Source organism: Montipora foliosa, chromosome 4, assembly GCF_036669935.1.
Source record: "Montipora foliosa isolate CH-2021 chromosome 4, ASM3666993v2, whole genome shotgun sequence".
NCBI lineage: Eukaryota > Metazoa > Cnidaria > Anthozoa > Scleractinia > Acroporidae > Montipora > Montipora foliosa.
The window spans coordinates 45552581-45565080 of NC_090872.1; positions in this window are offsets into that span (position 1 = coordinate 45552581).

Here is a 12500-nt window from a genome sequence, read left to right on the forward strand (position 1 = left end):
GGGTTCTTGTTGGACATTTTCATACACATACACACTTAAAGAGTCAAGGTCGGCCAGCTCTGGGATAACCTATCCTCAATTTTCGTTTACTTTTCTGCTATTTTTTGCAAAACTAGGTTACAAAATGAGTTTAAAATTCGCATAGAAACCTATGCGACCTAGACCCGATGTTTCAGACGTTTCGATACTCCAGCCAATCCTTTTTCATTCATCAAAATAAATAAGGGTGGAATCAGTGAAACACTCAAGTTTAATGTCGGGACATTAATAATATAGTTGGTGCCTTTTTCAATTTTACCTCATAGTTCAATCAAGATTTGGAGTGCCTGCAGAAAATGCAGTGCTGCTAGTGGTTCCCGGTCACATGCTGCATTTCAAAGTGCAGCTGAATTATGCCAACAGTTGAAAAGGAAACGATAAGTTAAAATCTTATAAAACTCACAAACATACAAACACAACTGAAAGCAGAGATGTCTCCAGCTTGAAAAATTTTTGGGGTCCAGCTAATTAATATTCAAGAATATTTAATGTTTCATCTTAAGTGTGCCGCAGTACCCTTTCAGATTTCTAAATTGCACAAAAATGAAGTCTTATCCCTCCCCTCAAATATGTACTTAAAATGAAATGATCAGTTTCTTTGAAACTGTTATGCCCGTTCACTCATCGATCAAAATTGAGTTACATGGGCTGTCAAGCTCTATCGATCACACCTGTATACGTACTTCTCAAGGAATACGCATGCTGTGGGAACCGTTGGCTCAAGTTGAAAAATGATCTAGATCTCCACTGCCAAAAAAAAAACTGAATCTCAATTTTACATAAAAGAGCATTATTTGTTTCAACAACACTTGTGGTGTAATTTAGGAAGAAAAGAGTAAATAAATGTAAGCAATACACCTTTCATCGTCAGCCCTTGACTTCGCCATGGGCAATGATAATAATGAAGTGATTGAAAACTTTCAAGTTTCTTGTAAACATAAATTGAAGCCAAAAAAAAAAAAAGGGAACAAAAAGGTACCACGACCTTGACCCCAACCCCGGCCCCACGTTTTGGCTACTACCAAAAAAATCAGTCGACTACAATCGACTGAAAATAACAATACCTTGGAATTTGAGAAACTCAGTCATTTCTCTGCAGTGAGAAATAAGAATGAACATTCAATTTCTCTGTGAAATATTCCATTCGCTTGTTTTTTCCAGACATCTGTAATTTGCATAAACATTTCTTTTTTTCATCTCCACCCAATTGGACCCTTCGTTCTATATTGTGTGTGTCCAAAGGAAAACAAGTGCGTCACAGGATGCAAGCTAACTTTTGATAACTTGCTAAGCATTAATAATAGCGAAAGAAATATTAAAATGAAAAAAAAGAAAAACTACTTAGTTTGGACATCTTGCTGAATAGAGTTTTCCTTCCGACTTAAAAAATTATTATGATCATTAATTCATAGGGATTCATTGAATGAGAGGTACCTTCTCATAAAAGAACACGACAAAGACTTTTCTAAAAAGGTATGGTGGAGACTTTCAGTTTCAATTCCGACCACATTGCAAGAAAGTGATTTTGAAAGTTGGTTACTGATTTCAAGTTGAGTAAGCTTAAAGGGGCTGTGTTTTGGTATTTTTGCCTTATTCAGAGTTAAAAAAGTCTATATAAATGGTGAACCAAAAATACTACTTTGATGAGTGTTATTGAAAATGGATGAGAAGCGGTGTAGGACAAAACACTGACCCCCGGTCCATGCACTACGCAAATGGACTATCCTGTAAATACTATTTCAAACGAGTACTGTTTGTCTATATGTAAGCCGCGTCTCAAACAGTGCTTACCTAAACCTAAACACCCATTTTAAACAGTGTTGATCAACAGTATTTAAGTCTCAGCAGCCATTTTAAAAAGGTTTCCTTTCGATGATGTTATTGTTGTGATGGCCTATTACATCATGTAAGTGAAGTGAAACGGGTGCAGTTCTTGTATTTAGCTGCATGTCACCATGCGCACAAAAATAAACAAGGTATGTGCAATGAAAGTATTTTTTTTTTTATAATCAATTCACTATCAGTTCATTCAATAGTACTCATTCGAAATGGTATTCTTAGGAGTTAGTTCATTTTAGGGTAGTCCATGGACTGGGGGTCAGTGCTTTGTCCACCACCATGAGAAGCATCTATTCAATGTGGTGAAGGGGGTAGTTTCGAAAGAAACTCTAGTGCTGCGTCGGTGGGGAAGTAGTATACAAAAATTTGGTTTTATCATTTAACTAATAATTATAATTATTCCTATTTTTCACGTTGCCATGTTACCACCAATAGCGTAGCTCCTATTTTACTGTAAAAACTACACATAACCCATAATTCCTCGATTCGCTCTGACGAAGCGCTAACGCTCAAAATGCCAGCTTTCAGAATCTCTGTACGGTGGCCAATTTACATTATCAACTCCGTTGATAATACCAAATTTTTGTATTCCATGTGGCGTGTTGTTCTTTGTTATATTTTGATAAAACCAAATTTTTATATTTCATGTGGTGTTTGTTGTTCTTTGTTATATTTTACTTTCTTGGCCAATAGGACTGTAATGGAATGCAATTACACTCAAATACCTACTTAGATGCATACGCTCATTTGCTCCTCCAAATCAACTAATGGCAATTTAATGATATTTTCGATTTTAAACTGAAGGCCACACCCTTGCCCGAAGAAGAATGCGACCCTGAGGTGAGTGCAATTTGAGTTGTGTACTGTGATATGATTTGAACCATACTGTGAGATTTGATTTTAATATCTTTCTGGATTTGGTGTGAAGGGATTGGACTGGACTTGGCTGAACCAGATCAGTCTCGAAAAGCTGGATCGGATCGAACTGGACTGGCTTAACCGGATCTAACTGGACTTGGCTGGACCAGATCGCACTGGACTTGGCTGTACCAGATCAGTCTGGAATAGCTGGATCGGATCGAACTGGACTGTCTTAACCGGATCGGACTGGACTTGGCTGTACCAGCCAGGACTGGAAAGGCTGGACCGTATCGAACTGTACTGGCTGGACCAGGTCGGACTGGACTTGACAAGACTGGATCGGTCTGAAATGGCTGGACCAGATCGAACTGAACTTGGCTAGACCGGATCGAACTGGAATAGCTGGATCGGATCGAACTGGACTGGCTTAACCGGGTCGGACTGGACTTGGCTGTACCAGATCAGTCTGGAATAGCTGGACCGGATCGAACTGAAATAGCTGGATCAGATCAAACTGGACTGGCTTAACCGGGTCGGACTGGACTTGGCTGTACCAGATCAGTCTGGAATAGCTGGACCGGATCGAACTGGAATAGCTGGATCGGATCGAACTAGACTGGCTTAACCGGGACGGACTGGACTTGGCTGTACCAGATCAGTCTGGAATAGCTGGACCTGATCGAACTGGAATAGCTGGATAGGATAGAACTGGTCTGGCTTAACCGGATCAAACTGGACTTGCCTGGACCGGATCAATCTAGATTTGGCTGGACTGGATTGGTCCGCAATGGCTGGACTGGTTGGCTTGGTCAATATTCCCAAAAGAGATTTTTTTTCCAGGAATAGGTGCACTTCATGTAAAACAGCATATGGAAAGTGGGAGTTTGACAAGAAGTGACAAACATCATTGGTGTTTTTTGCTTGTCATACTTCCACTCTGCTTCTTTTTTTTTTTCGCAGGTGACATTTGGTCCAGGAGCAATGACAGATTGTGCGTCATTAGAAAACACAATAGAAGACCAAGTAGATGAAGGTAAAGACCTATATACTCAATTCAATTTGTACAAGGTAGTCCAGCTATCTTAATCCAACACTCACTTCCTCCTTGTTTGTCCTCTTCCCTTAAAACAGGAATTTGTAAGAAAAAAAAGAACAAACGGAAGAAGAAAAAAAAACAAGAAAGGCGAGAAAAACCATAGAGCTGAACCTCAAGAGAAACGTCTGAAATTGGAGAACAACGAATGAGCCGATGGAATATGCTACGCCGTACGTGACAAAATATCAAGTCCGCTAAAAAATAAAACAACTTGCACAATTAACACTCAAGTTGACAACAATTAGCATCAGTTTGTTTGTTGACCAAATCAAATTCCTCGCAATGTATGTCACTTCTCTTGTTGTGCAATTCATGTATTCAAGGCCCGCGCATCGAATGTCAAGCTCGATAATTTCAATTCAAGATGTTTGTTTTATAAATCAAGAAGGGAGAGAATAGCCTTTGATCAATTCTATTTTCGAGGGGAACTGCACCAGTAATGGCGGGCAACCCGTTTATCGTCCCAATAGGGAGTTTAAGAAATGACGACTGCTACGGCAACGACAACACCAAATTATTATCACCTGTTTTAATATATGAGGCGGGCCAGTCCGGCTAGGCCCCCTTTGCCAAGATCTCGGCTCATGCCTGTTTTTATTTAGTAAAATTTCGGTTCGTTTATATCAGAAGGCGGGCTGGCCCACTTGCCGAGATCCCAGTCTGAGCTACGGAGATCTCGGCAAGCCAGGCTGAAAAATTCTCATATAAACGGTCCAGCCGTAGTCGGATTTGCATAATCACAGGATTATTTTTGCATCCTTTGTTTTCAAATGCCATTCCGTACTTGCTAGCGCTAAAATGAACCTTTCGTTTCGAACGTCAAAGCAAGAAAATTCACCAGGTACCCCATGCGTGACTTTGACGGTTACAAGACACGTAAACAAATTCCTAAAATTCATCCCGGTAAACCTGTCTGATATCGTCCATATAAACACTTCATCCCTTTTACCGGGCCAGCCCGTCTAACAGGGCTGGCTCGCCTCTTATAAATTAAACAGGCCCTAAAAGAGGAAGAAATTATCATGCTGCACGTGCGGCACGCATTTTTGTAAGGCATTTCTCTCTCGTACTCATCAAAACACAAAATGACCAATTTTCGGGTTTTGACGACAACATGGACAACAAACAGTGAATCTTTTGTTCTTTCTCTTTTTTTCAAATCCGTTGGTACGATTTTGGTTATCGAATACTTCGCCTATCTTATACAACATAAACAAGATGGAAACGCCTTGAAACACTTAGCACTTAGGATAGCTCAAGCTAATAGTTTGAAGTAACGTTTTCGTCGCCGTAGCCTTCTTGGTTTCTTGATATTTTGTCACATTCGGCGTAGCATAATTGAAATAATCACTTTGAAAACAACAGTGAATTAAATGAATAAAGTCCCACTGAGTATATAAATAGCATTTCTTCAGTACTCGGATGAGTGGCCTAGCGCCATTTGCAACAGACTGGTCACATGACTGATAGTTGGTGAGCTTGAAGCTTTATAAATTCCAGAAATGTAGAGGTCATGTTTGACCTACTCAGAATACAAATTTTGAGAGAGAAACTACCTTTAAGGTAAAGATTTCATGATCAGTAAAACACTTGAAAATTCCATACTATCGTTTATGAACGAAAAGCTTTTGTTCTCCAGGTTAATTTTCCATAATTAAGCGTCAAAAACGGAGCTCAGATTCTTAATGTTACCAAGGGTGAAATAAGTGAGAGCAAATGTGGAAATTTTCAGACTTTAAATCTCGATTCAAAGCTTTAAAAGTAGTTTGAAAGGTTAAAAAAAACCAGGATTGGCATGAGATCAGCAGACTCCTGTAAGACTATGTAAAAGAGGTCATGTGACAAACTGTTGCAAAACGCCCATTCTATACTTCGTTGTCTGTCAGTGGTAAATGTGACGAGAGAGAAAATAAACAATATAGGAGAAGACTAAGAGAGATTAAGCAAGACGTTTAAGCTTCTTTAGTCTGTTAACTAGATATATTGAGTGAGACAAGTCGAAGAGTGAATTAGCATGCTTTTGTGACACACAACTGTCTACTGTTTGCCGAAAATGTCCTGCTTAAACTCTCTATAGATGCGAATTTGTTTTTTTTAAAGGCTGTTTGTGATGGGAAACAAGAAAGTTCCTTACTGTGTACTTCCCGCAATGACGCGGTTTTACAACAGATGGACCTTAGAAAACAAAACAGTTAATAGGCCATTATACAGTGGTATAATCGGTAACCTGGCTATTACATGGCAGTGAAGTTGGAGTGAAGCTTGCTATGATACAGACCTCACTTTTATACACATGATTACAAGGCTTAGGGGAATCAATGCATGGATTTGTATGAGTTAATTTATTCCCTGGAGCCTCACAGTGATGCCTTTTGTTTCAATGAGACTGAATTTTCATATATCGAAAGTGGGTTACTGCGTTGACGCAATGCTAACTAATCTGAGATTTACTTAAGAAATGCAGAAACTCCAGCCTCACTTTCATATGGTGGCCAGGATCTGAAGCGCATAACTTTTCTTAAATGAGTCAAAAAATCAAAAGAGGAATTATTGAACAACTGAGTGTGAGCAATAAAATTATATTAAAGGTAATGATGACAGCAGTGGTACTTTTTCATACTTTTTATAGTTCAACAATAATTTTCATAAAAGATGTTTGTTGGTACACTTTTTGTACACTTTCAGTTTGCTAGATATAGGCTGCCCTGGCGTGCAAGTAGTTTCTTAGGCGTCATAGCAAGCATTTATAAAAGCGCACAAAGAGAGGGGAAATGTGACCCTGCAAGTGATAAAGACCAATGCAAATCGGGAGAAATTCTTTTTTCAGTCTTTCCGACGCGAAAAATCGGATCAGTTAAGTTTCACGAGTAATTTAAGAATTATTCGAGAAGATATGAATACCAAAAAAGCATTAATATCGAGACGAGGAAAGTAAAGGCGCAATATATTACTACATCCCTTAAGACCCCTTACCTTATTAGTTTTAGAGGAAAACAAAGGTGTGAGGTAATGACCAGATTAGAAATAATTTTGAAGGGGGTAGTTTCCAAAGAAACTGTGGTTGCAGCGTCGGTCGGGAAGTACTATACAGAAATTTGGTTTTATCAACGGAGTTGGTAATATAAATTGGCCACCGAACGCTCGAAACTTCAGCTTTTAGAATCTCTGTACGGTGGCCAATTTTCATTATCAACTCCGTTGATAAAACCAAATTTTAGAAATAATTTCGTCTCACATTTCACCCTCCTTTGTTGCATATCGTTTAAAGAACAAAAAGACAAAAGACTAACGATAAAACGGAGAAAAAACAGAGATAGTGAAAACCTTTAAACGCAGCCGATTTCGGGCCCGATCTTTCATCCGCTGTGATGTTTGGTTTCGGAGTCCGTTTGTTTACAAGGGAAGAGGGGGAAGCCTTCGTCCAATAAGGGGCTCGAGTGAGAATATCGGGCGCTGAGTGTTTCTCTTTTCAAATCCACCTTCGGGGTACTACTTGAAACGAGGTCCACTTAACCCCTGCTAATATTACGGAGTCCGTTAGTTATTGTAGGATCCGGATTCTGTATTCGGACTCTGTTTGTTTTGATCGGCCTCGGGTACTCAGGAACCCAATATGATCCATTTCTACGGTTTGTACACTTGCCAGGGGCCGCAGAATTTTTAAGGCATGTGTGCGTCAGGGACCGCAAAATGTCTGCGGCATGCGTGCTCGACAGGGGCCACAGAATTTCGGCGGCACGTGAGCTTGGCATGGGACCCAGAATTTCTGCAGCATGTGTGCTTGCCAGGGGCCACAGAATTTCTCCAGCATGTGTGCTTGACAGGGGCCGCATAATTTTTGAGGCATGTGTGCTTGACAGGAGGTGCAGAATTTCTGCGACATGTGTCCTTTTCGGGTAATTTTAGTAGAGTAGTGGGTAATTTCTTTGCAGCTGCCATATTTCAATATGTTGCAGTTAATTTTATTTGATTTAGAAAAAAAGTGAATGATATTTTGCAACAATTCTGCAAGAATTTAGTATTTAAAGTGAATTATTGAAGAGATGCAATAAAAAGCGTGCCATCTAGCATTACCATTAGGCTGATTTAGCAACAAAACGGGAACGTCAGTGGCGACGTCGCGCGCAGCAAAACTACCAATGAGAATTTAGAATAGAGAAGAAAAGAGTGGAGTCTATTCTATTCTGAATTTTCATTGGTGTTTTTTCTGCGCGCGCCGTCGCCACTGACGTTCCCGTTCTGTTGCTAAATCAGCCTATTTTATCTCAGAAAGGGCGTAACTGTGCTCTGCAGTGGGTTACTAGTGTTTCGGACATTGTTAAGAAGGTCCTTTTAACTGTAACCTCAATTTTTAGCCAAAACATTCTGTTTAATATTTTGGGAAAATACACCATTTTCAGATCTTAAATTGCTACTCCTTTTGCATACTTCAAGAAAAAGCTCTAAAATGCTGTTTTCTTGCTGAATGATGCACACAGCTAAGGTGAACAGGTCTTATTTTCACGGAAAAATGCACTTTAGAAAAACACAAAATTGTTTGGAAGGTGTTTTTAATTGCTCTCCCGAGACTCCTTGAAACTTACAAATATGCTGTGGGTCGTGGATGTGAAGCGCTCAACGAAGACTAATAAATCTCCTGCTAGAAACTCTTGTTTATTGTTCATTATTTATTGTTCATTATTTCTGTCGATCTAGTTATGTGATAATTGCACTGATCCAGTGAAAGTATATTTGAGTTGCACAGTAATTATTGAAACTGTGATTGTTTCAGGAGTTTAGGCCTACCAATTTTTTTCAAAATCGGGGACAAATTGTTTGGATACCCAATATAAAACAGTCAGGTAAAAAAAGGTCGTAAATACTCTCAGTTTTATCAGAAATAATACACAAACACTAGTGACAAACACAGTAATTTTTTTTTGAGTAATTAGAGTAGAGTAATTTACTCAGACTTTTAATTTTTCCTTAGAATAATTTTTTTTTCACAGCACTCGTCGCATTACGTCTTTATTTCCTTACAAGGACAGACTTAGGGCCGTGGCCAAATGGCTAAGGTCTTATGTAGAGGTGCCTGTTGACACTGCAATGATTTTTGTATCGGAAAAACTAAAAGACGCTTCCATGACAGAAAAACTGAGCATTATTAATATATTCCTGATAAAGTTAGATAAAAAGTTAAAGGAAATCAAGAGAAAATGAGGGGACAGAGAAGGAGGCTCCCGGTCCAGCCCTTGGGATATGTCAAGTCCACGAAAGTTATTTTTAGACGAGCGGAAGTCTTCCGAGACGTCCGCATGCAGGCCAACCTCGGTCCGATGTTTGAAAGAAAATATATATTCATCAGCCTTCCACGTGCGCCATCATTTTCTCTTTTCACTAAGAACCTGAGAGCGAAGCAAGACTGCATGCGGACGTCTCGGAAGACAGACTTCCCCTAGAACAAAGACCTCCGCTCGTCTAAAAATAACTTTCGTGGACATAACATATCCCGGCCAACGCCTTGAGCCTCCCTCTCTGTCCCCTCATTTTTTCTTGAGGAAATTGAATCACAACCTGGACTATTTGTTTCTTTACATATCAGTTTGTGTTGATAACACAATGATGAATGTTCCTATTAAATTTATACATATATATGCACAGTCAAACATCGATTATTCGGACGTTAATTGTCACGATTTTTTTCTGGTCAAAATTTGTTCGTGAATATTAATTAATAAGGATGAAAAATGCTACTTAAAAGCGTGTGTCAACCTTGCTTTTATTGTTGGTACTTAACAGCACTTTCCTTCTGAAACTCATTGCTAGAGGTAAAGTGCTGCAGATAATATGAAATTCTGACTCCGAGCTGTTTTGTCGCTTAGTGAAATTCTATGCTATATTTACTAGTTTTTTTTATTTATTTTTTTTTTGTAATTTATTTTTTGCCACAGAAAGAAGAAATTAAAATACAAATATGAACAATCAAAAAAGAGAGGATGGAAAGAAAAATTATTGAATTACATTGGTGGCGAGGAGGCCTAAAAGAAACTACTAAGCTTATGTAAATTAGGCCTCCCCAAGTAAAAGCATCTATCTATTGTTGACATGCAAGTTGGCAACGGAGAATACAATTGTTACAAACATTTAGTTATTTAACGTGTTGAAATATAAAGTAATGAACGGAAATTAAAAACAGTTTGAACTTACAAGTTGGTAATGAAGCATACAATTACAAACACTTAGTCATTTAATTAAGGTGTTGAAATATGTAAACAGTTGTGAAAGTAAAATTACAGGGTGAAAACAATTTGACACAGGAAGAACAAAATACTTAATTTTCAGAATAGTTGTTAAAAAAGAATGACTTAAGTGCTTTCTTGAAGGAAGCTGTTGAGGAAGAATTCATTATATCAATGTCAAGAGAATTGTAAAATTTAGGTCCCTGATAGAAAACAGAAAATTGTTTAATGTTAGTCCGACAGAAAGGCAGACGAAATGCATGAGAGTTTCTCGAATAATATGTGTGAATTTGACTGTTTAGAGTGAATTTGCTAGCTAACTTGGGAGGAAGAGTTCGAATTTGATAGGAGAACATGAATTGACCAAGTTGTAACAGGTTAAGATCATGGAATTTTAGGATTCCAAGTTTCTTAAATATAGGGTCAGAATGAGCATTAAAATGAGATTTATCTATGATTCTCACCACTCTTTTCTGCAATTTTACCAGACGAACAAGGTTAGTTTTATAGGTGGACGCCCAAACTATATTACTGTAAAAGAAGTAAGGATAAACAAGTGAAAAGTACAATACACGTAAAGAGTATGAAGATAAATAAAAACTTGATTTCTGTATCATTCCAATTGATTTCGACACTTTGTTAGCCACATGGGAGATCTCAGACTTCCAGGTTACGTTTTCATCGATGATCACACCCAAGAAAACTGTTTCTTTAACTTCTACGTTTTTGGTTTGGTTTGAACACTATGAACTTGGTCTTTTTAAGATTCAGTGAAAGCTTATGAACCCTAAACCATACTGACAACTTATTTAACTCAATATTCAGCTGATTAACCAAATAATCAGGATCTTTACCAGACAGAAAAACGTTGGTATCGTCCGCGAATAAAATCAGTTGTAGTGCCGTAGATGCATTGACTATATCATTAATGTAAAGAAGAAAAAATAAAGGCCCTAAAATAGAGCCCTGAGGAACCCCACAGGATATATTAAAGCGAGAAGAAACATGACCGTTGAAATCTACAAATTGTAATCTGTTGGAAAAATAGGTTTTTACCCATTTTAAGGCCAGTCCACGTATACCATAGTGTTCAAGTTTGTCAAATAAAATATTATGATTAACTGTATCGAATGCTTTTGAGAGATCAAGGAAAATACTAACAGCTATATCACCACGATCTAAAGCAGAGGAAATCTTATCATACAAATCAATCAAAGCAAGTGTAGGGGAGTGATTTTTCCTAAAGCCATATTGCTCATCACAAAGGACATTTAAATTAGTTAGATAATCATTTAAACGGTTATAAATTATTCTCTCACGAAATTTGGAAAAACTACGTAGAACTGAAACAGGTCTATAGTTAGTGAACAACGACTGGTCATCAGCTTTGAATAAAGGTATTACCCGTGCTATCTTCATTTGATCTGGTACAATGCCATTAGCAATTGACAAGTTAATAATGTGAGCCAAAGGTTCAGAGATTAATTGGATAGATTCCTTTATGAGGGACATTGGAATGTTATCATAACCCGCAGCTTTGTTGGATGCAAATGATTGAGCAATAACAATAATTTCTTCTTTTGTTGCCGGATTGAAAAAGATAGATTCTGCAAAAGATCCTGAAAGAAAGTCTTTATGAGAAAAAGGATGAGATTGTATTTCTTTTGCAAGGTTAGGACCAATACTGCAGTAATACTTACAAAATTTATTCGCGATGATAACTGGATCAGATATTTCTTGACCATCAGATGTGAATATTGAGTTTACTTTAGGCTTCGATTTCTTCCGATTCAAGATGTCATTAAGAATTTTCCAAGTAGCATGGGTATTTGCTTTTGCATATTCTAATTTCTTCTCATAATATAATCGTCTAGCCGATCTCAAAATGTGATTTAATTTGTTTTTGAAAGACTTATAGAGTAGATTGTTATTCTGTGTCGGTTTATGAAGGAATTGTTTATAAAGTTTGTTTTTCCTTTTAATCGACTTGAGAAGAGCTTTAGTTAACCACGGTTTTTTAATAGATCTCTTCTTCGGAATCAATTTCCTAACAGGAAAACAGTCATTGTATATTTTGGTAATTTTATTAAGAAAACTGGTGTATGCAGTATGTGGATCATTGTAACCTGCGAGTGAAGACCACTCAACACCCTCAAGTTTTTCAACAAACTTGGACCGATTAATTGGGTTCTTATCTCGGACAAAAATGGGATCTTGTCTAGAATGATGTCCTAGAGTGTTGTCCGAATGAATAGAAAAAACAGGAAGATGATCTGAGATGTCAGTAAACAATAAACCACTTCTCGAAGGAACAAAGAAATTGTTCACAAAAATATTATCTATTAAAGTAGCCGTGTGAGGGGTGATACGTGTGGGACGTGTAATCAAAGGGAGTAACATATTAGAATACATTTCATCAAGAAATTGGCCAGTAGAATGATGGTGTT